The 22,550-nt window shown below is 38.6% G+C and overlaps 1 long non-coding RNA gene across 1 annotated transcript in view; it reads left to right on the top strand.

Annotated features, from left to right (window-relative positions):
- LOC127385571 (uncharacterized) overlaps positions 1-22,342 on the top strand; it is a 309,188-nt gene extending 286,846 nt beyond the window's left edge. Inside the window, exon 3 of the long non-coding RNA XR_007889704.1 lies at positions 22,294-22,342. This is a non-coding gene — a long non-coding RNA (uncharacterized LOC127385571). The remainder of the gene's footprint in view (positions 1-22,293) is intronic.
- Positions 22,343-22,550: the final 208 nt, after the last annotated feature.

The raw sequence follows: 22,550 nt of genomic DNA, 5'->3' as shown, positions 1-22,550 counted from the left end.
TAACATGTAGCATTTCTTATTGTCTTTCAGTTCTTTAGAGCTTGTATCACAGGAATTGTCAATGTTATAGATTAAAATATCTATCATAATAAAAATAATAAACAATAGAGCATAGTAATGCTCGTATTGATGATTTCTTTCTCCTTGTTCGATGGCACAATTTGATACCTGTAAACCAGACAGCTTTCCTATTAGGTTAATCTTTTTTTTCCATCTATAACTAAGTCCAATTATTTAAATACCGTATAACATAGGTTGTAGGATATCTTTGAACCCTGGAATCCATGGTAGATTACTCAGTTTATGTTAGTCTAGGGCTAGGAATTAGAAGGGTCTTAATCCAGCTCCCAAAAAAATATATCAATAAGCAAAACAATATTAATAATTAATTATATCAAATAATGTTTTTTGACAAAAGCAGCTTTGAACACAGTTCTGAAAGTCAAGAGAAAAAAGTAAACTGAAAATCCCTAATATATTTTAAAGATTTTAAATAATTAAAAGCACATATTTTACAGGTTTGGGGCATTTCCCACTGCTCTAGGAAGCCTGTTCTGAGTGTTTGATCACCCTCTTGGTAAAGAAATGCTTCCTAAATTCCAGTCTGAACCTCCCTTGATACAGCTTTGAGCCATTCCCACACGTCTTAGTGGATACTAGGGAGAAGAGCTCAGCACCTCCCTCTCCATGTCCCCTTCTCAAGAAGCTGCAGAGGGCAATGAGGTTGTCCCTCAGCCTCCTGTTCTTCAAACTAGACAAGCACAAAGTCCTTAGCTGCTCTTCATAGGACATACATTCCAGTCCTTTTATCAGCTTTGCTGCTCTCCTCTGGATGCAAGTTCAAGGATATAAGTGAGATAAGGTTTGTAGACAGAGGTTTTATATTTTACTAAAGCAGTTGTTAGAAGAGAAACATCAGTTGACAAGAGCATGAGGTGCTTGGTATCTGAAGGAGAACCTAAATTAAAACTGGGAACTATTGGTCATGGTTTAATTACATGTGTACCAGCTGGACTACCTTGAAGGAAAAATAAGTAGGGGCTACGGGGTGGTACTAAGGAAAGTTGACAAAGTAGTTATTTCCTAGGAAAAAGGAGAAGACGAGTTGTTTTTATCTTGTGTCACACAGAGCTTAATGCCAACAGATCTCCACCACAACCACAGTAAGTAACCCCACACCAGCATTCATGGATCTTGCACCTTCATGTTCTGGGATGTAAGCCATTTCATCATCGGTAAAAGTGTCCTCATGGTAACAACATAGGATAAGCCAAGAAACGACTTCCACAGCAGGATGAACTCATGCAATAAATAAAGAACAACAACACCCCACTGGCAATATGGGAACACTTTTTACAAAACACTTCCTCTCTCCTGACTCTCAATAAAAACTTAAAAATACTCTGAAATGAAGAATCTCGAGAATTCATAATACTATTGAACAGAAACAATGAACTAAGTAGAATTAGTGATCTTTTCACTCGTCACAATCTCCTTCACCTACACTAACCACAGGCACTATCTTTCTTCCTGTTTATCATGAGGGATAATTATTTGATGACCCTACTAGTGTCCTCTCAGATCTATGCTGATCTCAGGGATGACCTAACCCGTACCTTTGTCAACTGAGCATTTCTTCTTAGCTTTAGCTTATTTTAGCTTTGAAGACTGATGATTCGAAGATGAACATGATTGTCCAGTAGCTTGTCTAAATTTTCTACATGTATGATTATTTTAAGACAGGTGTTATCTCTATTTAAAAGGTTCATCTCCCTTACAATTACAAGTGCATACATAAGAGAGAAAACTCAAAGCCAAGTCCTGACAGTTCATATTCTCAGTAAACTGATATTTAAGGTGCAGGATGCAGCAACACAAGTAGATTATGATGTCTGGGCAACAGATAGAAACATCTCTGAAACTATTTTTCATAACCAGAAAAACCTCAGTTTCCCCATCACTGTATAAGAAATGTGGGCCATTTTTTGAGAGTGCATGTCTGAAATCTATGTTCTTCAAAATGTGGGACTTTTCATAAATCTTAATGCTCTCTGTGGCTTTTCTACATTGTGATTCTTCTTACCTCATGCTACTAAATGGGGAGGGATGGAAAGAGTTTGAGCAGAGTTCAGGAACTTCATCCTCATTCCCATGCACAACCAGCAGAGCTCAAACTTCTTAAAAATATGATGCAAAAGGTTGACTAGTTTAAGTCAGTTTAAATCAGGAGCACAAGTAGTGTTCTCCTCTATCCCACCAGCTGCAGGGATTGATAAGGGGATAAGTAGGAAGAGCCAGCATATTGACTCCTGGCTCTGAGACTGGTGTAACTAGCAGGACTTTGGCTTCTCTGATCCTGGGTTGTTCTACAGGACACAACACAAGATGCTGGCAACAGGTGGGGAAAGCCTAACCTGAAGGGGAAGAAGAATCTTGGGACAAGATTTAGCAGGGATCACTGACAGAGCTTTAAACTAGGTTTAGAGGGGGATGGGGATGAAACCAGGCTTACTAGAGAGGAGCCTGGGAGCTGCATGCCAGTGCTTGTGGGTAAAAGTGCTATAGCAATGTGTTGCAGTCAGCTGTTGCAGTGAAGATAGGGGATGGTGATACATGTGGTAGCAAAGACATGAGGGGTAGTGATAGGTTGGCAACTAGGGAAGTGTCTGACTGTGGTCAGGTGGGAATTAAGGCTTGTCCCTGCAAAAAGGTGGCAGGACAATTAGCTTGGTTGAAGTGCATGTACACCAATGAACACAGCATGGGCCACAAAGAGGAGGAGCTGGAGGCTGTTGTACAGGAAGAAAACTGTGATATAGTTGCCATCACAGAAACATGGTGCGTAGACTAACACAACTGGAGTGCTGCAATTGATGGCCATCAACTTTTCAGAAGGGACAGGCAAGGAAGGAGAGGTGGTGGGGTGGCCCTCTGTGTTAGGGATAGATTAGAATGCCTAGAGCTTAATGTTGTGAATGACAGTATTGAGTGTAAGAATCAAGGGGAAGACCAATAAGGCAGACATCATGGTGGGAGTTTGTTATAGACCCCTCAAACAGGATGTAGAGGCTGATAAAATATTCTATAAGCAGCTGGCAGAGCTCTCATGGTCTCCAGACCCGGTTCTCATGGGTGACTTCAACTTCCCTGATGTCTGCTGGTGATGGAGTGACTCATTCTGGATGTCATCTCTGCACATGTTGAAGAACAGGAAGTTATTGGAAGTGGTCAACATGGATTTACAAACAGTAAATAACACTTGACCAATCTGCTAGCCTTCTCTGATGGCATAACTGGTTGACTGCATGAGGGTAGTGCAGCAGCTGTCATCTGCCTTGACTTCAACAAGGCTTTTGACACTGTCTCCCATAACTTCCTCATTAGGAAACTGAGGGAGTGTGGGCTAGATGAGTGGACAGTGAGGCGGATTGAGAGCTGACTGTGTAACAGAACTCAGAGGGTTGTGATCAACAAAGCAAAGGTTGAGTTGGAGGCCTGTAATCAGTGGTGTCCCCCAGGGGTCAATATTCGGTCTGGTCTTGTTCAACATATTGATCAATGACCTGGACAAGGGGACAGAGTGTATCCTCAGCAAGTTTGTTGATGATACCAAACTAGGAGGGGTGGCCAACACTCCAGAGGTCTGTGAACAGGTTGGAGAGCTGGGCAGAGAGGAACCAATAAGGTTCAAAAAGGGCAAGTGTAAGGTCCTTCACCTGGGAAGAACCCCATACACCAATACAGGTTAGGGCTGGACCTGATGGAGAGCAGTTCTGAGGAGCAGGATCTGGGAATCCATGAGCCAGCCATGTGTCCTTGCTGCCAAAAGGGCCAATGGAATCCTAAGGGTGCATAAGGAAGTGTGTGGCCAGTAGATCAAGAGGTCATTCTCCCCCTCTACACTGCCCTGGTGAGGCCACATCTGGAATACTGCATTCAGTTCTGGGCTCCCCAGTTCAAGAAAGACAGGGAATTAGTGGGCAGAGTCCAGCAAAGGGCAGCAAGGATGACAGGGGAATTGGAGCATCTCACTTATGAGGAAAGGCTGAGAGAGCTGGGACTCTTAGGCCTGGAGAAGGGAAGGCTGAGGGGACACCTTATTAATGCCTACAAGTTCCTAAAGGGTGGGTGCAAGGAGGATGGAGCCAGACTCCTTTCAGTAGTTCCCAGTGACAGGATACAGGGCAACGGGCACAAGGTGGAACATAGGAAGTTCCATTTAAATATGAGGAAAAACTTATTTACAGTGAGGGTGACAGAGCCCTGGGACAGGCTGCCCAGGGAGGTTGTGGAGTCCCCTTCTCTAGAGATATTCAAGACCCACCTGGATGCAGTCCTGAGTAATGTGCTCTCGGTGATCCTGATTTAGCAGAGGAGTTGAACTAGATGATCTCTAGAGGTCACTTCCAACTCTGACAATTCTGTGACTCTATGAAATGAGTGCATCTTTTCTGGAAAAATATTGCCATGGAAACAAGAAAAGATCACAGTCTTTGTATAATCCTTGCCTCTTTGTCCTTTCATATTGAATTCCACAGGGGACACTTTCAGTGTTATCCTTCTTTCACAACATTTTAAAGGATCATTCTACAAAACAGAGCAATTAACTCACTAGAAATACCTCCAAGACTTCCAATAAAACAAGTTTTATGCTTTTGTGTCTCTGGCTGGTTTTCTATAGGTATGATATTATCTTTTGGCTCTTTTAGAGGAAAATAATAGTTTATGGTTTCTGTTTCTCAGACCTAAAAAAAAACCCCAACAACACAAACCATCCAAAGCTGTTCCTGTTTCACAAGTAGGAAAAAATTTCTGTATCTTGGTTATATATGTCTATAATTTAGAGTAGCTCTTTCTAAATAGTGCTGTTTCACCAACTTTAATTGCATATAATTATTATTTTTTTTTTACAGTGAAATGCCAAGGACCTATGATTCTATCACCTCATTGCTCTTTGTTTGAAAGGATTCCTCAATTGGGCAGAACTTTTTTGCCAAAGTTAGAAAAATATAATAGGAAACCCTCATCTTATCTATGCTATTAAAAATTTGCTCTCCTTTTAAGTAAGCAAATTATTTCTTCAATTTCTTTTAAATGCTTTCTGAAATTTCCCATCCCTTGTTTTTTTCTTTCCACCTTCAATCTTTTTCTCAACTTGTTTTAAGAACTTTTCAAATTCTCTGTCTTCCTAGTTATTTCTTTTTCCTAGATGTCTCCTTCCTTCTGTCCTGGCCTTTTACCATTTAAGAGCTGTCAAAGCCAGAGGTTCTTTACTGAAGAACAAGCTTTTTTAAAAATGTTTTTGGTTTTCTTTTTAACTGTGGTCTTTTTATACTACTGCACATACCATAAATTAAGGACTACACCACACTTCCATTGACCTACTAACCACATCCTTTCTAATATACCCCAGGATGCCATTGGCCTTCTTGGCCACAAGGGCACATTGCTGGCTCATGGTCATCCTCCTGTCCTCCAGGACCCCCAGGTCCACTGGGGACAAGGACAAGGACACTTGCCCTTCTTGAATTTCATCAAGTTTCTCCCCACCCAACTCTCCAGACTGTCCAGGTCTCCCGGAATGGCAGCACAGCCTTCTGGTGTGTCAGCCACTCCTATCATTTTAGTGTCATCAGCAAACTTGCTGAGGGCACGCTCTGTTCCCTCATCCAGGTCATTGATGAAAATACTGAACAGTACCGGTCCCATTACCCACCCCTGAGGGACTCCACTAGTCAACCTGATATCTCTGGTTTCTCCACCCTGCATGCAGGACCCTGCACTTGGCCTTGTTGAACCTCATGAAATACCAAATCTACAGGGCTTTGAATACCTCCAAGGATGGCGACTCAACCACCTCCTTGGGCAGCCTTTTTCAGTGCCTGAAACTAGCTAGAAAAGTTGAATCGCAAGTTGATAAGGCAGAATGCAGCTATCTAGAGCTTTTCTGTGTCAGTTCCTTAATTTCTCTTGCCTTATCAACATTTAGATTTGTTTCCATTAGACAGTGATTTTTTCATCCATTAGTGGTCTCCTAGCCTCGGACCCAGCATTATTAGTTGTAGCTCAGTAGATTTTCTTACGGACTACTTCAGATAATTTCACTTTGTACATGTCCTGCTCTGTATTATAACTATATTTTTCCCCTGATACGTTGTGAAAGCAAAAGAAAGATCAGTCAGACTACTGGGTACAGCAGTCTCTAAAGAGCAATGGATTCAATATCATTGCTGTTGTGTAATTAATATCAAGAGCAATTCACTGTGAATAATATGAAAATAAATTTCTCCCTCCAAGCCAGAACTCAGAGGGTGTTCTATTAGGTGTTATACTACTAAAAATCAGCAGGGCATATTCTTTTATTGTCCAGTCATTAAATTAACAGGATTTATTTCTGCCCCCAAGACTGGGTGGATTTGGTAGCTGATACCATACAGAAATGGAAATAATAAACAGGTGTAGCTGCCTCATTTAATTTTTTGTTTCAGATGGGTTTTTAATAGCTAATCAGGTTGCTACACGATAAGCAATATTTTACACCATGGGACATAGCTCAGGAAAAAAATAATAACACAAAAGACCCTGAAGAAAGCTATTTGGACTGGCAGCTCTTTGTTGAGAGAGTCATTAAGGGCTGAGCTGTATTTAATACTTTAATAGAAACGTGTCAGAGATATGACAATGGACTGTTAGTGTTTGTAAATGGGATTTTGCACTCTCTTGTTTCTTGCCAGAATCCATCCAGCCTGTACAGAAGCTGTTTGCAGCAAATAAAAGCCAAGCCAACAGTTTCTCAGGGATGCTGGTGGTGTTAATTAAATTGGCCCTTGCATTGTCCTCTGCAAACTTACCCTTTTATACTCCTGCAAACAAATCTCAGATTCATTCCTTGATATATTACTGTGAGGTAAATCCAGAGCAACTTCAGTGTTCTCCAAGGGTCAGAGCCTCTACTACCTGAAAGTCCATGGTAAATTCACTGAAGTAATTACAGTTACTTCAAGTTCATGCTGCTATAAATGAAAAGAAACTTGATATTAACATTCATATTTTTAGTATAAGTAATATGAAGCAAGCTCCTTCAGCTGTGATCTAAATCTATAGCTTTTTGTTGTTGTTCTTGTCACTACTCTGTTCAATGGACAGAAAGCATTTCATTAACTTTAAACATGCCAAAGAGGGCACAGCAAATCTATGATATATTTTAAGTACATAAGGGAGGATATAAAGCTGCAGATTTCATTTTTATACAAGAATGCAAATATACAAAAGAAAATGTGAGAAAGACACTGAAGTTAAAACCTCAGTGCTAATAAAAGTAGAATAGGAGCTGAAATGATTGTCAGGGGTGCAGGTCACATTTTTTTATCTCCTTATACCGTAATCTAGTATTCTTTTTAGTGGAAGACTTAATGAATGCAAGGAACTCTAGAATGGGCAGTGAAAACTATGCGGTATTTGGATAATGTTGTCACCATTTTTAGTATCATGAATATTTCTGACTGTGCAGAATATTTTTTGATCCTGACTGTCCTGTGAGGTAAATCCATAAAATTCTCCAGTTATGGTTTAATTCTGTCTCACCTTGTGTGGTCAGGTTGCACAACCCAAAAGTAAGCTTTTAATGGTTATTTTGTTGACCATACAATTTATATGTGATACTGAACAATCTTTACCAATCTACATCACAACTGAGAGATGCAATTAATACACTGATTTCACAGATGAAAATCCAATTCTGTATCAAACTTTGCCAACTGATTGTTGAACTATTTGTGCAATCACCAACACATTCATTGTGACACTGATTTATAGAATTTAGAAACTGCAGTTAGACATCCATGCTCCTTGCACTGGGGATTGTACCCAGCTATAAGGAAAAAAAAAAAAAAATCCTACCTCACAGTTTTAGTGGCATAAGGAAAAGGTGTGTAGCTAAAGCAAATGGAAAAATGAGAAGGAAATTTAGCAGGGAGGTTATTGTAATTTAGTGTAATATCCTGCTGTTAGTGCACCACGGACCCTCAGCCAATGTCCAACATTTACTGCACAATAATTCGCCACTGGTAGCTGGAAAGTCACTTTTAGATCTGAGTGTCTTCTGTCACATGACTCTTAGTCACTTGAAAGTATTTTTAGAGCGTAGAGCTCTAGTTGATGTGTCCTCTCATACCGAATCTCTCAATTTCTGCTGATCATTTTGAAAAGCATTATTCTGTACTGACATGAACTGTTGGTAGCACAAAAGGGCTGCTGGTAGCACAGTATGGGCGTGTCTACATTGCAATTGAAGATCAACCATTGCACAGATAGACATCCCCCAACACCTTAAAAACCATTTAGGAACTGCTAGATTATTCAGGGTTGCCTGAAAACATATGAGTCAGAAGGGATCACACTTTTAAAAGGTCGTGAGAAACACTAAGCAAGATTAAAAAATCTCATTCTGCTTTTGCATTTGTGTACCACAACCTAAGATATAAGATGTCCCAAGTAACAGAATTGTTCATTAGAGTGGCTAATTATGGACTTATAAATTTAAATATGTATGTAAAATATTTTGCATATCCCTTATTTTAGAGTTTAAAGAAGTCTGGTAATCCAGAAAGAAACAATTTCTTGCAGATACATTAGAAAAAAAAAAGTTAAGCTGAGAGATTGTTTAGGTTTAAAATTTATCATTTCATGCTATAGAAGTCAATAAAATAAGGAAGGAAGAAAGAAAAAGCTCAAATACAGTGTTAACAAATAAAGAATTTAAAATGAATGCTTGTGTGTCTGTCCTGGAAGGGAATGAGAGTGGACCACATTGAGAGCTACAAGTCATTCTGTGCAGCTACCAGAAGGCAACAGTTCCTTTTACTGTGGGTGCAGGATCAGAACAATGACAACAAAGATGTTTTAAAAATCAAAGCTCAGGCAGGGATTGTTTTGGGATATATGAACCCAGTGTGCAAAGAATATTGAGAGACAGAGGATGAGGAGTGCTACCCATTTCTAGTGTGTTTCCATATGTATTTACATTAAAAGAATTTGACTTTTCTTACCCAAACTTTATTTCACTGTACCAAAACTCAATCTGTCACTAAGTCTGCAGTTGAGACCATCAAAGCTGAAAAAGAAAGGACAAGCACAATTTAAAAAAAAAGTTACATTTCAAAAGAAAGGAAAAAAAAATAATCTTAATTTTCTGTTCCTCTCCTCCTTAGCCCCTCATGACCCAGTAGAAGATTTTTAACACACCAAGGATAACCTTCCAGTTTCACTAACCCCTCTGAATCAACCTGATGTTATTAATTAATAAACTTTAGTGAGATTACTCACAGAAACAAAAATGATCTTATAAATCAGTGTTTGAAGGTTTGGAATTCTTTGTAAAAATATTTTTTTATTTTTCTTTAGCTCATAAACACAGAAATCTCAGATTTAGGCAGTATTGAGGAAAAATATAACCTCCAACTGAAGACCAATGAAATATTTAGGTAACAGCTATTTCTGCTGACAGAATGGAGAGTGTGATGGGATTTATGGCCCAAGCAGCTGCTGTTTGGAAGTGGTAACCTACAATATGGATAACAGATCTATTAAATAGCCCCAAGCTCATCAGCTGGGCTTTTGGGACTTAATTCATCTAGAAAAACAGCTTTTCTTAACCTGATGCTTACCTATCCTAGGGTCCTACTAACAAAGACAAACAGCACTACAGCAGTTGCTATACAAGAAGCTTGACATGTGGAGGCAAAAGACAATCTCCTCTGATATTTTCCCAGTAGTTTGCTTTCCTCTCCCTCATCAGACTAAATATGTCAGTGCTGCTTGACATTAGATTCATACCACATGAGTTTTATGTCATTTATTTTGTAAACATGATTAAAAACATAATTTCCAACACCATATGTAACAGATATTCCATCTATAAAAGCTGAACTCAGTTAATAATTTGATGGAGGAAAGATTTTTCTTGTTATCATCCAAAGACCATATCCATTATTAATTTTATATTTGGATTATTTTTTGACATTGAAGATGTTTTTGTTTTGTTTTGCTTTGTTTCGTGTGCAGGTTAGAGAAGTAATAAATCAAAAAGATCTCTTAAATGCATGTCTTCTACCACTATTCTTCATAGAGTCCTGGAAGAGAAGAGTTACATACAGTAAACAAGTGCTGATTCTAATGATATATATGAAGGAGTATTTAAAAATAAATTAAATTATAATGACTAAATATAAAAAAATCTAAACCAAAATATTCCCTAGTCACCTGGCTAAACTGCTTGAGCTATGGTGCATCATTGCCTCAGTTCATGTGTAGCAAAGATAAGTGTTCCTTGGCTGTTATAAGAGATTGAAGTCCAGCAAAAATGTTGCAACATATAAAAAAACCCAGCCCATCATTAAATAAAATGTCATCCCATTTTCAGAATGGAAAAATATTCTCTGTTAGTATCCAGTTTTTCATGTGAAAAAACCCCAACTTTTCAGAATTTTGTCTTCTGGAAACAAATCAGAAAGATGCATGGAAAACAGGCTGTGGTTTAAAACATCTGACAACCACATTTCTCTCCTATGAACATATTCTGTTGAAAGTCTTTGACCACCCATAGACAGACCAATGTCTTAATGAGTTTCTGTAATAAAAATATGGAATTTTTATTTTTTCATTTAGCATGTCAGAAGCATCTCTTGGAGATAATGCAAGAAGAATTGTTGATTATTTCCAGCTTTAGAAATTTTGTATCATTTACAAGTGGAAAAGAAATCTAGGGTTAATAACTGCTTATGCAATGTGTGGATTTGATCATATATATATAGTTACACTTTGAGAGAGGCTTATATGTTTGCACATATGAAGCTGAAAAAGAAATTGCTGTAAAATAATGGAAGAATATGTGTGTATGTGGAAGAACAGAAGTGTTGCTCTGGGATGTTTTGACCAGATGTTGATCTTTCTATCAAAAAGTAATTGCAGAATTCCTGAGGCAACTTTTAATGCAAGCTGTTAAAATAAAAATGAAATTTACTGGAACTTTATATGTTCAGAATCATACAATGATTTTAGCTGGAAATGACCTCTGGACTTGGTGGAGTCAAGGCTGCCACAAAAAGCAAGACTAACCTCAAAATTTGATCAAGTTGCCTAAGATCTTTTTCAGCCATATTCTGAATGTCTCCAAGCCTGGAAATTTCAAAGTCTCTTACTCCCTTATCCAATGCTTCACTACTGCCATGATGAGAAAGTTTTTCCTTATATTTATCTAGTATTTCCAGTGTTCCAGCTTTTGTCTTTCATGTCTTATCGTATCACTTTGCACATACAAGACAGCTGCTTTAACTATCCATTTGCCAGCTGAATATGGCAAGAAAAGCTCCATTAAAAGTCACAGATTCAGAGAATAATGTAAGTTGGAAGGGACTTCTGGAAGGTTTCCAGTTCAATCATCTGCACAAAGCAGGTCTGATTAGATTAGATTACTCAAAGTTTTCTCTAGTCTTGAACACCCAAGGACAGAGATTGCACAGCCTTTCTGGAAAACCTACTCCATTGTTTGGCAATCCTCCAACTGAAAACAAATTAAAACAAAAAGAACAACAAAAGTAAAACAAACAAACAAACACACACACACACAAAACCTTAAATAATAATAAAACTGAGAAAGGACTTTCTATAAGAGCATGTAACAGTAGGACAAGGGGGATAGTTTTTTAGCTGGTAGAGGGTAGATTTAGGTTAGACATTAGGAAGAAATTTTTTAGTTTGAAGTGGCAAGACAAATGGAACAGGTTGATCAGAGAAGTTCTGGGAGCCCCATCCCTGGAAGGATTGAAGGCCAGGTTGCATGCGGCTCTGAGCAAACTGGTCTAGTGGGAGGTGTCCCTGCCCATGATGGGGTCTGGAACTGGATGATCTTTAGTTCCCTTCCAACCCAAACTATTTTTCATTTGCCACTGTTGGACTTCAGGGGGTTTCTGTCAGCACATCTCAACAGCCTGTTCAGACCCCTATGATCATATTCACCTACTGGATTTACACACTAACATGCCTCAACTTTGTAAAGCATCTAGTTCTTCCCTACTCATTCAAGGTAAATGCTGTAAGTGTCTGAATTTAACAGTGTGAGTCTCTCTTCTAAAATTGGAACTTCAACTCCATAAAATTGAACAGTTCAGTCGAATGAGAATTTCTCTTTAGATCTTTAGTCTGATCCCTTTAAATCCATGGAAATGGGATGGAATAGTTGGTTTTATTTTCCATTGTTGACCTTTATTTTGTTAGCTTCCCTTTATGGATAATTTAATTTACAATGTTTAACAATAAAAATAAACAAATAAAACAGTTTACAATCTCTAATTTAATTAAACAAGAATCCTGATGTTATAAATCTAAAGATGTAATGAATATTAATGTACATATTTAACATACATGCATATGTGAGATTTACAGCTACCCATGTACATGTACAAAACTGCTCAAATTATCCAGAGAGTAAAAACAAGGCCCTCAGTATCAAGAAAGGCATTTTTATAAAGGTAATCTTGTAGTTATCACCATGTCATGTAGTGTAATTGATAGCAATATTCAAAATTAATGGACTTTGTAGTGCAGTGGATTAATGCACTCTGTGCACATTGCATAAATCTTCCTGTCTGGAGTTTCATCTGGAATCCAGAACTATGCTGAATATGAAAGACAGAGGAAGACTTTTTAGTATCTGGGCTGTACTGAAAATTGTGCAGTGTTTCATAGCCTGACATTACTAATAAATAAAATTTATTAGCAGGACAGGTTTATCCAGAATTGGGCAGCTTGTCTTAAGAAAATACAGATATATGACTTCTACAGTATTGATGTTTTTCTCTTTAATCAGAGCAAATAAGTTCTTTCTTGTGTTTTATGAAATGTGACCCTAAATGATTAGAAGACTGTAGTCTCAAAGGGAGTGTGCTTCAAAATGCTGATCATATTGTTTCTTTCTGTGCTACAGTCAGTCATTTTCACTGTAAAAAAAAAAAAAAATTAAAAAAATAAGAAAATGAAGACTGGTTATGTATGAACTCTTTTCTGCTCTCAAGAGACCATGTAAATATTAATAAGAAATACTTTAATAACTATGCTACTTTGGATTTACAAAGTTACAGGAAAATCAGAATCCAGCATCATATTTCAATTATTGCTGTGGAAAACCATGTAACTAGCAGAGGAAATAATTCCTATAATAAGAAATCCAGTTGGTTTTGTTTGTTTTGCTGTTTTTGTTTTTAGGTTTTTGGGGGTTTGTTTGTTTGTTTGTTTGTTTTTTATATAGTATTAATTTATTCTAGTAAATGTAAGGGCTTCCAAAATTCAATGTTTCTGAACCATCTTGTTATTTTTCAACCAAAAGGTGAAACTTTTGCCCCAAACTATGTGGAATGTACATCTATTTTCATTAGTCTCATTACTCAGCGTATTCAGCTACTTGTATGGAGAGGTGATAGTCATCTTCATTACTGTCAAAATCAGTATCCATTATAATGAACTATTTTAGCTTCCCACCTCTGTCCTGAAAATAGCCTTCTTTTCAGTGCCCTGGAGCAAAGCCAAGTATACTTGCTTTCTCTGCCAGCTAGGATTTTCCTTACAGATGGAGAATTCCCAGGAGTGTTACTAGCTCAGCATTAAGATAACACATCTGTGCAAAGGAGCTGTACCAGGAGCCAAGCATTTGGATCACCATAGTTTGGATCCCATCTTATTACACCAGATTTAATCGTAGTTCACAGCTTTCTGTTTTTCAGGTGGTTGTTTTGGTTTGTTATTTTTAAATAAAATAGATTGAGATTAATTTTCCATTAAAATACTGGCTGAAGCTTTCAGAATGTTGTTTCAGAATGAGGTTCCAGTTGCTTCAGAATGAGGTTCCAATTGACAAAATCTTTTTCCATGTCAGAAAGCAATGTATCACTGTACTGCAGCTTTCAGGTACTGTTCTACCAAAAATTTGATGGGAATTGTGAATAAAATTGTGCTGGTAGCCTCCTTCTGCTAGGACAGTTTTTTTTGCCAGGATGCTTCGGTTCACTACCCACTCAATTCTTCATTACATTTATACTAAAAGTCAAAGAATCACAGAGTAATTAACATTGGAAAGGCTCTCTTAGATTGCCTAGTCCAGTCGCCCGCAGGTACTCTGTAGGACTAGCTTCAAAGTTAGTCCAGGTTTCTCAGGGATGCGCAGGGGTCCTCTCCAAGGCTGGGAATTCCGTAGCCTCTCTGAGCAACCTGCTCCAGTGCTTTACTACTCTCATCACAAAAGATATTACTCCAATATCCAAATTGAATTTCCCTTCTTACCTTTTGTATTTACACTGTGGACCTGAGAGATGAGCCTGTGTGTGTCCTCTGTCACTGTTCTTGTAGCTGAAGATAGCTTCTACTTCCCCCAGTTAAACAATTCTCTCTCTCTCAATCCCACCTTGTATGCCATGTGCTCCAACCATTGATCTTCTTGATGGTTTCTGCTGGACTTTCCTCGATTTGCTACTCTCATCCTGGGAAACCCACAACTAGCTATAGTACTCTGGATATAGTCTCATGGTAGCTGAGTTGAGAGGAAACATCTCTTTCCTGGACTGACTGGCTACAATGTTGCTGATTCAGCCCCGAAACTGCTTAATCAGTGTGACAACAAGGACATGCTGAAGATACTGCCTGTCAGCAGGGGTTGGAAGGGACCTCTGGAGACCATCTAGTCCAATCCCCCTACTAGAGAAGGATCCCCTAATGCAGATTATACAGGAACACATCCAGGTGGGTTTTGGAGTCTCCATCCCTGGAGATGGAGAGGGTTAGCTTGTTCCAGTGCAACATGGAAGTTCATGTCCAGCTTTTCATCTACCAGTACCCCAAGTCCTTCTTCACATCTCTGAGTAGTTTTATGTTTGTTAGATTATATCTCTGAATCAGGATTATGTTCATGAATAGGAGACCCAGTTACCATTTATTTTCCATGCCACGCACATTTGTGTGCAGTAAAGCTACTCCATTCAACCCACCAGAAGCTGTATCAAAACAATCTGGAAAATGCTGGGATTACTTGTGCCCTGCTGTGTGATGATCCTAGCAAATATGGTAAAAAAAAAATTCCATGAGACATCCACCAAGACTAGGGAGCAGAAGATTTCAAGGCTTCATTCATTACCTCTGATCAAGTAGTCTCTAGAAGGTACCTGACTCAACTTCGGTTTTGGTGTGACCTCTCCTCTAATACTGACCCATTAGGTCTCTACAGGCCTTACGCCCTGTTTCTTTGCAGAAGTCCATGTGTTATCCATGCACATGCTGTCCATCCATATGTGTTCCATGTGTGCAGCCATCCTTGTATTCATCCACCACAACACTGCATCACCACACTCTGGTTTTACAAGCTTTCCTACCAATGATTACACCATTGTGCAGTTGTACACAAACATCTAGAAAAACATCGTGTCTGATTTCCCCTGCATATGTTGACATTCCTTTGAGATGGGCCTACACTTTCTTCCAGGCTGCTTCATTTGCCTGATTTACTGGGTTATTATCATGTAATGTTCTGGTGGCAAATGAGTTTTGCATTTTAATCTGTTTTCCTTTTTTTCTCATGCCTTTAATTTTTCTCTCCTTCAGAACACATTCTTCAGAAGCTAGTGTTAGTGGGCCTTAGTTTTATGGATCACTTTTGTCCTCTTAACTTCAGTGGTTAAACTGGTTGTTTTCCAGTCATATGATACCTTCTTGTCTTGAAAGGTTTGTTACAATCCTTATGCCTGGATTGCACTGGCATAAGGGGCCATATGGTGTCACAATCTGGGAAATGGATGAAGACCACCAGATCATATCATGTAGTTTACAGAACAGCTTATAGTCACTGGTAACATAGAAGATCTTCTAATCTGCTACTTCAAGCCATATACTTTATTCTTAGTACTGCTTTACAATCTGGTTTATTTTAGCTGATAAAAGGGAAAATTGTGTGGAATAAACTGAAATTATTCAGTTGCATTAGATTTGTATTCTGTGGTTGGTACCTTTTCTAATGTTACTGTACCCATGATAAATAGATCTATCACAACATGTGCTACTGTGCTCTAAATTTCAAGACTTAAAAAAATGATGAATGTCGACATTAGCATCCTTGTGGGCTTGGCCATCAATATTTCAGCTTAGGTAAACAGCAGCTTTGCCTAATTTATTGGTTCTCATTATATCTGGCATGTAGAAGCTGAATTCCCCTCTGCTTGGGAAACTCCCCATCTGCCTGGAAATGACCTTTTCTGTTCTGCAAATCAATCTAGGAGAAGGGAAACAGTTGGTTAATATTTTAGAAAAATGCCTTCACTTGTAACCAAGTAAGTTGTCATGATTTTGACCCATTTTTAAATTAGTTAACATTGGCTTCCTTTCTCATGTTTTATGCATAATTCATTTGGATTCCCCCTACCCTTGTGCTATGCTTCAGGACTGAGGATGTTTTGTATAGTCACCCTTAAGAGTAACAGTAACACAACATTTGTCAAAGTGTCATAGTGAACAATGAAACCTCGTTATATGTCACTCAGAGATTTGAATGAAAAGTGATGCTACTTCTAGGCAATTTTATACCTAAATCAGTAAGGTGAAAGATGGGAAACAAATTTTCATTGCTTTGATTGCATTCTGGATTGATTTGTTCCCTGAGAGACATAAGTCAGTGTTACTGCCCTTGGTCTTGCTCCTGCTTTGCTGGAGTTACTGGGAATTTCACCAGTGATTTCACTGGGAATGGAAATAAAGTCCAAGTGAATGAAATTACTCATGTGTAAGAGTTTGCAAGATAAGATCCTCCAGGGCAGAGGCTGTCAATTTCATTTGCACCGCACAGCACTGAAGATATTCTTCATGCTAGACTAAAAAAAAGTTGTACACTGCATGATATACTGCTATCCCCCCAAAATAAGACATCATTACTCAGATTGAAAAAAAACAACAGTATAAACAGATGAGTTTGACTACTGAACTGTAAAGTGGAAGTTTTTATGTATAATTCCAAAAAAGATACTGAACATTTGCACCCTATCTTTGGACAAATTGCTTTTTCTGTGCTTCTTTCCTTTTCACATTGTCTAACTATCTGGATATATGGCTTTTTCTCATGGATGGGATTGTTTGTTACTGTAGCCATTTAGTGTCTCTATCCTCCAATCCTGAAGACAAAGAAAAAATATTTCATCCGTATATTGCTTATAACCTAAGTATTCAAACTCCATGCAGTAACACCTCTGTTCTCAAGGTTAAAATTTGCTCACATTCCATCATATCCAGCTCTTCAACAGAAAAATTAACAGAACCAAATGTTCATCATCAACACAAACATTCATCAACAAAGCAGGCAGCATAAAATTGACTTTCTCAAGCTGAGAGTAACCCCACCCTGGAGTGAAAGAACAGAAGAAGCATTGGTGCTCACTAGGTTTACCTGTCACTTTTTCCGAAACCCATCTTTCCCTAGAGCACAAGTTACTTCTTTGGGTATGGGATTAATCAGTGCTTCCTGGCAATATGAATTGTCTCCATCTAGCAATTTCATTAGAAAAGGTTTATGTGATCAAATACCCTAAAAAAAACCCAGGAGTTAATCCAAAGATGACAAGCATAAGCTTTGCCATGTTGACATACAGCCACACTGTCAGTCATTGTCAAAATTACAGAGTGTAGCAGCATATCACATTTTTTCCTGTCAAAATGTTCCCTCTGACAAAGGTCAGTGCCTTCATGACATAAATCTGTTATCCTATTATTGTCATAAGTATCATGAGAAAAAGGGAGTTGAGTCAAATGCTTGGAACAGACACAGTCAATGCAACTTAATTCAGGAAAGAGCTATATTTCCCTTTTCCCTTTGTCAGGCTGCCAGCCATCAGCCTGAGCGTTCCCTCTCACAACCTGTTTGTGTTCCAGTGAGTAATAGCTTTTTACTGGCCTGGAAAATGACTATCCCATTACTAGCAAAGTGCATTCATGGGATCAAGTGTCTTTTGAATAGTTAAGTACATTGTGCCCTTTAAATAGACCAGATGGCTTCAGATGAATCCTTTAAAACTATGGCAAATCTGTTGGAAAATTAAAAATATAGTAAACCCAGTGCTGAAATCAGGCATATTTATTAGCTACTCAAATATACAGCCACTTAAAATAGTTACTCAGTGAAATTTATTAGGGTTTTTTTCTCTACAAGAACCAACATCTCCAATAAGACAAGTGCATTTTTAATAGATGAAAATTAAAGTAAAATAATAATATCTGGCATAAATGTTGCCAAACTGCTCACAGCAGTTTTGCTTTACATCTATTTGAGAAGATCCCAAACATAAAAACTGTGAGCTCTACTCTTCTCCCAGTAATGCCAAGGGGAGCTGGCAGTAAAAGCAACAGAAATCAATAAATGCACATGAACGTAAAGCCACAGTAAATACAGGACAATCAAGCCTACTGGATATAAATGTAGGTTGATTAAAACACATAAAAATGAATAAACACATGTCAGGAACTGGAAATTATAGATATCAAGATTTCTGGATGGAAGTGACAGATTTCTTACAATCAACAAGAAGACTGGGCTAAGTGGAAAGACTGTAATATCCACTGGAAATATTGCACAGGGCAATGTGAGAGTGGAACATGCCTGCTTGCTGCCTCCTGAGTTTGATTCATAACTTCTATTCACATGTGCCATGACTTCAGATTTTATTTTGACAATATAATGTTATATACATGCTAACTTTAAACTTAAGGAAACAGGGATGGACAGGGATCTGGAGTTTACACTCCAGGGTAAATTGCAGAGTAAACTCCAGCACAAAGTTTGAAGGATCTGACAATTCAGTCACAATTCAGAAACGCATTTTTATCTCTTACTGGTTAACTCTGTAATATACACTAAATTACTCCTTTTTTTTTTTTTTTTTTTCTGTTGAAAATCAAACAAAAACTTTGCAGATTTCATATATAAAACACCTGCTGGTCCCTCCTTCTCATTGAATGGACCTCCAGGATTTAAAATTCTAAACCCAGGAATTTTAAAAAGGAATGATAGAAAAAGTGTATTGTTTGCTTGTTTGTTTGACAGCTAACTATAGAATCATAGAATGGTTAAGGGTGTGTGTTGGTCTGGACTGGCAGGATTTTTTGGTAGTGGGGGAAGGGCCACAGCAATAGCTCTGGTAAGAAGCTGAGAAGCTCCCCCTGCTCCAAGCCTAACCAGGGAGACATCATAGAGACAATAGATGCGCCTCTGCCATTAACATAACGACAGACCTGAGATAAGAGCTGAGCAGAGCAAGCAGTTAGAAAGAAGACCTTTGCTGGAGAGGTGAAAGGCAGTGCTGGGGTGAAGATCCCGGGTGTTTGATGAGGAAGAAGGGGGAAAAGGCACCCAAGCAGAAGTTTCCCTGCAGCCCATGGCAAAATGGCAGCTGTCCCCTTGTATTCATGGAGGAACGTGATGGAACATTCCCTAAAGGTGCCAGGAGGGATGAATTTAGCCAGTGGGCTTGGATTTTGTGGGCAGTGGATTTGCTGCCTGTGGACTCTGATCGCGCAGCTTTGGAAGCCCCTGGGCCAGGGGAGTTTGTTCCCAAAGCAGCCGTGACTCTGTGGGAAGCCCAGGCTGGAGCAGCTCCGGGCCTGGTGGGAAGGACTCATGGAGGAGAGGTTGGTGGAGGACTCTCTGCCATGGGAGGGACCCTGTGGGGAAGCAGGGCAGGACTGTAAGGAATCCTTCTTCCTGAGGAGGAAGGAGCAGCAGGACCCACCAGCCTGTGACCTGACTCTAAACCCCATCCCCATCCCCCTGTGCCGCTGGGGGGAAGGAGGGAGAGAAACCGGGAACAAAGGGATTTGGGGCTGGGAAGAAGGGAGGGGTGGGGTAACATATGTGAGCCCTGCTCTGGGTGTGTCTGTGTCCTGTGTGGGTGCGATTAGTGTGAATTTTTTTTTTTTTTTTTTTCCCCAAGTTGAGTCTGTTTTGCCTGGGACCTTAATCGGTGAAGAACCTTTGTCCCGACCCATGAGCTTGTAGTTGGGTTTGTCCTCCCCATACCACAGTGTGTGTGTGTGTGCATGTGTGTGTGCTGAGGGAGAGATGAGGCGGGTGAAGTTGAGTAAGCAGCCACAGGGATCGTTGTTGTCATGTTAGGCCCAAACCATGACATGTTGGAAGGGATACATGTATCTATACATGTATATATATCTGTAGGACCACATATTTAGAATAATGGAATCATAGAATGGTTAAGGTTGGACCTTCAAGATCATCAGGTTCCAACCTCCCAGCTATGAGCAGGGATGCCTCATACTAGACCAGGTTGCACAAGCTTAATTCAATCTGGCCCTGAATACCTCTATGGAGGGGACATCCACAACCTCCCTGGGCAACCTATTCCATCTTTCTTTAGATTCTGAAAATGGAATAATACAGAAACAGAAAAAAAAATAAAATGCAATAAGCCTCAGACAAAATAAAGAAAACATGACCAGCCCCATCTTTTCTACCTAGAAAATGAATTTAAAGCTTAATTCCCATCCACATCTGTTTCAAATACCCCAGTCCCTTGAATCCCTTGAATACCCTTGAATCCTCCTGCAGTTAATAAAACTTTCCTGGTGAAGGTCACATCAATCTGCAGTTTTCAGAAAACCCAAAGCTTGTATTTTCCCCACAATTTCCTTCCTCAAGTTATTTTATAGGTTCCAGCTGTAGCTCGAACATCCTCTTTGCTCATGTTCCCCTTACGTACTGTTCTCCATAGTATAGCTGGCAGAAATCAATGCCTTATACATTTGCAAACAACATGTAAGCGAGAAACAGGCATTACAGGCCTATGTAGGAAGGTATGGGATGTCACCTGAAAAACCTTTTGACTGAGGTCTTCAACTCTGCAAGAAGGTGCTGTTAAGGCATTTCTTAATTATGTAGTTCAATTAAAGCAAGATGAGGTGCAAAAGGGGAAGCAGGAACTTAGATCTGAAACAGAGATCTATCTCTGTGGACAGCAAATTTGAGGAGAATATCTAGACTGAACTTTATATTTGGCTATATATGAGTTACTAGGAAAAATAAATCCTGAAAGGGTCCTAAAACAGGTGCTGTCACTAAGGTGCTTAATCTGTAATCACTGGAGAGGGAAGTACAATTGCACTGAAATACGGGTTGCATATATGGACTCACACTCTCAGTTTTTTAGGACATTCTGGTGTATGAAAATCAGTGATAATTCAGCTTCTAACTTTTAGCCTTTTTCATCCATCCTAGAACAATTAGTGATGTGTGTCTGAGTCACTGATAATAAACCCCAAAACCTGTCCTTATAAAACTCCATTAGATATTCATCATAGAAACAGGGTATTTGACTGAGAAGTTCTGTGGTGAGAACTGAAATAAATTGTCAGAGAGCAGTGGAGGACTTAAAGCACAATATTTTTTACTTTTCTGTGATGTCAGGAGTCTCTTCCCTGTCTCATTTGATGGCTTCTGGTTTCAGAGATGTCTTGTAGCAATGGGATATAGAAGCTCAATAAGAATCTTATAAAGAAGTATGCATTTCTTAATGAGCTTTACATTTTATTTCCTTCAACTAGTTTAAGTTTTCCCTTGTTTTTATATAATGACTAAAACCTGAGTAGTAATGCCAATAATTTGATCTCTGGGAGTTATATGCCCTCATTTTTTACTGGTTGTCTTCAAATGGCATGAAGAACTGTAAGATTATATAATTACTTTTAAGACTTCTAACTTAAACTATTACTAATTCTTATTTTAGCCTCTAAGAATCTGAAAGCTTTATTTTCATTAGTCTTAAGTCTTCGTTACAGATGAAAAGAAAATAATTATAACCCTCAGGAAAGCTGAATAAAGCTGTGGAACTAAAAAAAAATAATCTTCCAGAAATCCAAAAAGAAAGTTCAGCTTTTGTTTTGAAATTAGTTGTCCTGTTACTCATAAGACCAGAAAGCATTTCAATCATTATTAATTTCCTCTGTCATTTCTGATGCAGTATAAAGGCAAATCTTCTATATTGATCAGACCTGGGACAAGAAAATTAATATTAGCAGCAAATATATTTAAATGTTCATCTACAGCTAAGGTTAACCAAAGGCTGGGGAGGAGTGTGTGTATTTTGATGCATTGCTGGCATCCATTTTTAACCAGACTGGCTTTCTTCATATATTTCATAGTCATAGTTTTTATTATATTTTACTTAAACACATAAAATATATATACATGTTTGTTTGCTTCCTTAGGAGGTTGGCTGCATTTTCATTGGATTGGTTCAGACATCCTGCTGACTTATTAAGGTAAGAGTACTACATGTGGACTATGCATATCTTAAAAACATCTGACATCAATTTTGATGTAAAACTGAGTATAAAATCAATTAAGAATTCAGTGTTTATGGGTTGTGTTGGACATTTTGTTGTATGGGAGAGGCAGGTTGTGTCAGAGGAAAAAGTTTTGTCAAAGGAAGAGTGGATAAAGCTATTAATTTTATGCTTTAATG

This window comes from Apus apus, chromosome 1 (assembly GCF_020740795.1).
Source record: "Apus apus isolate bApuApu2 chromosome 1, bApuApu2.pri.cur, whole genome shotgun sequence".
Classification (NCBI taxonomy): Eukaryota; Metazoa; Chordata; class Aves; order Apodiformes; family Apodidae; genus Apus; species Apus apus.
This window is presented reverse-complemented; position numbering and strand designations above follow the sequence as displayed.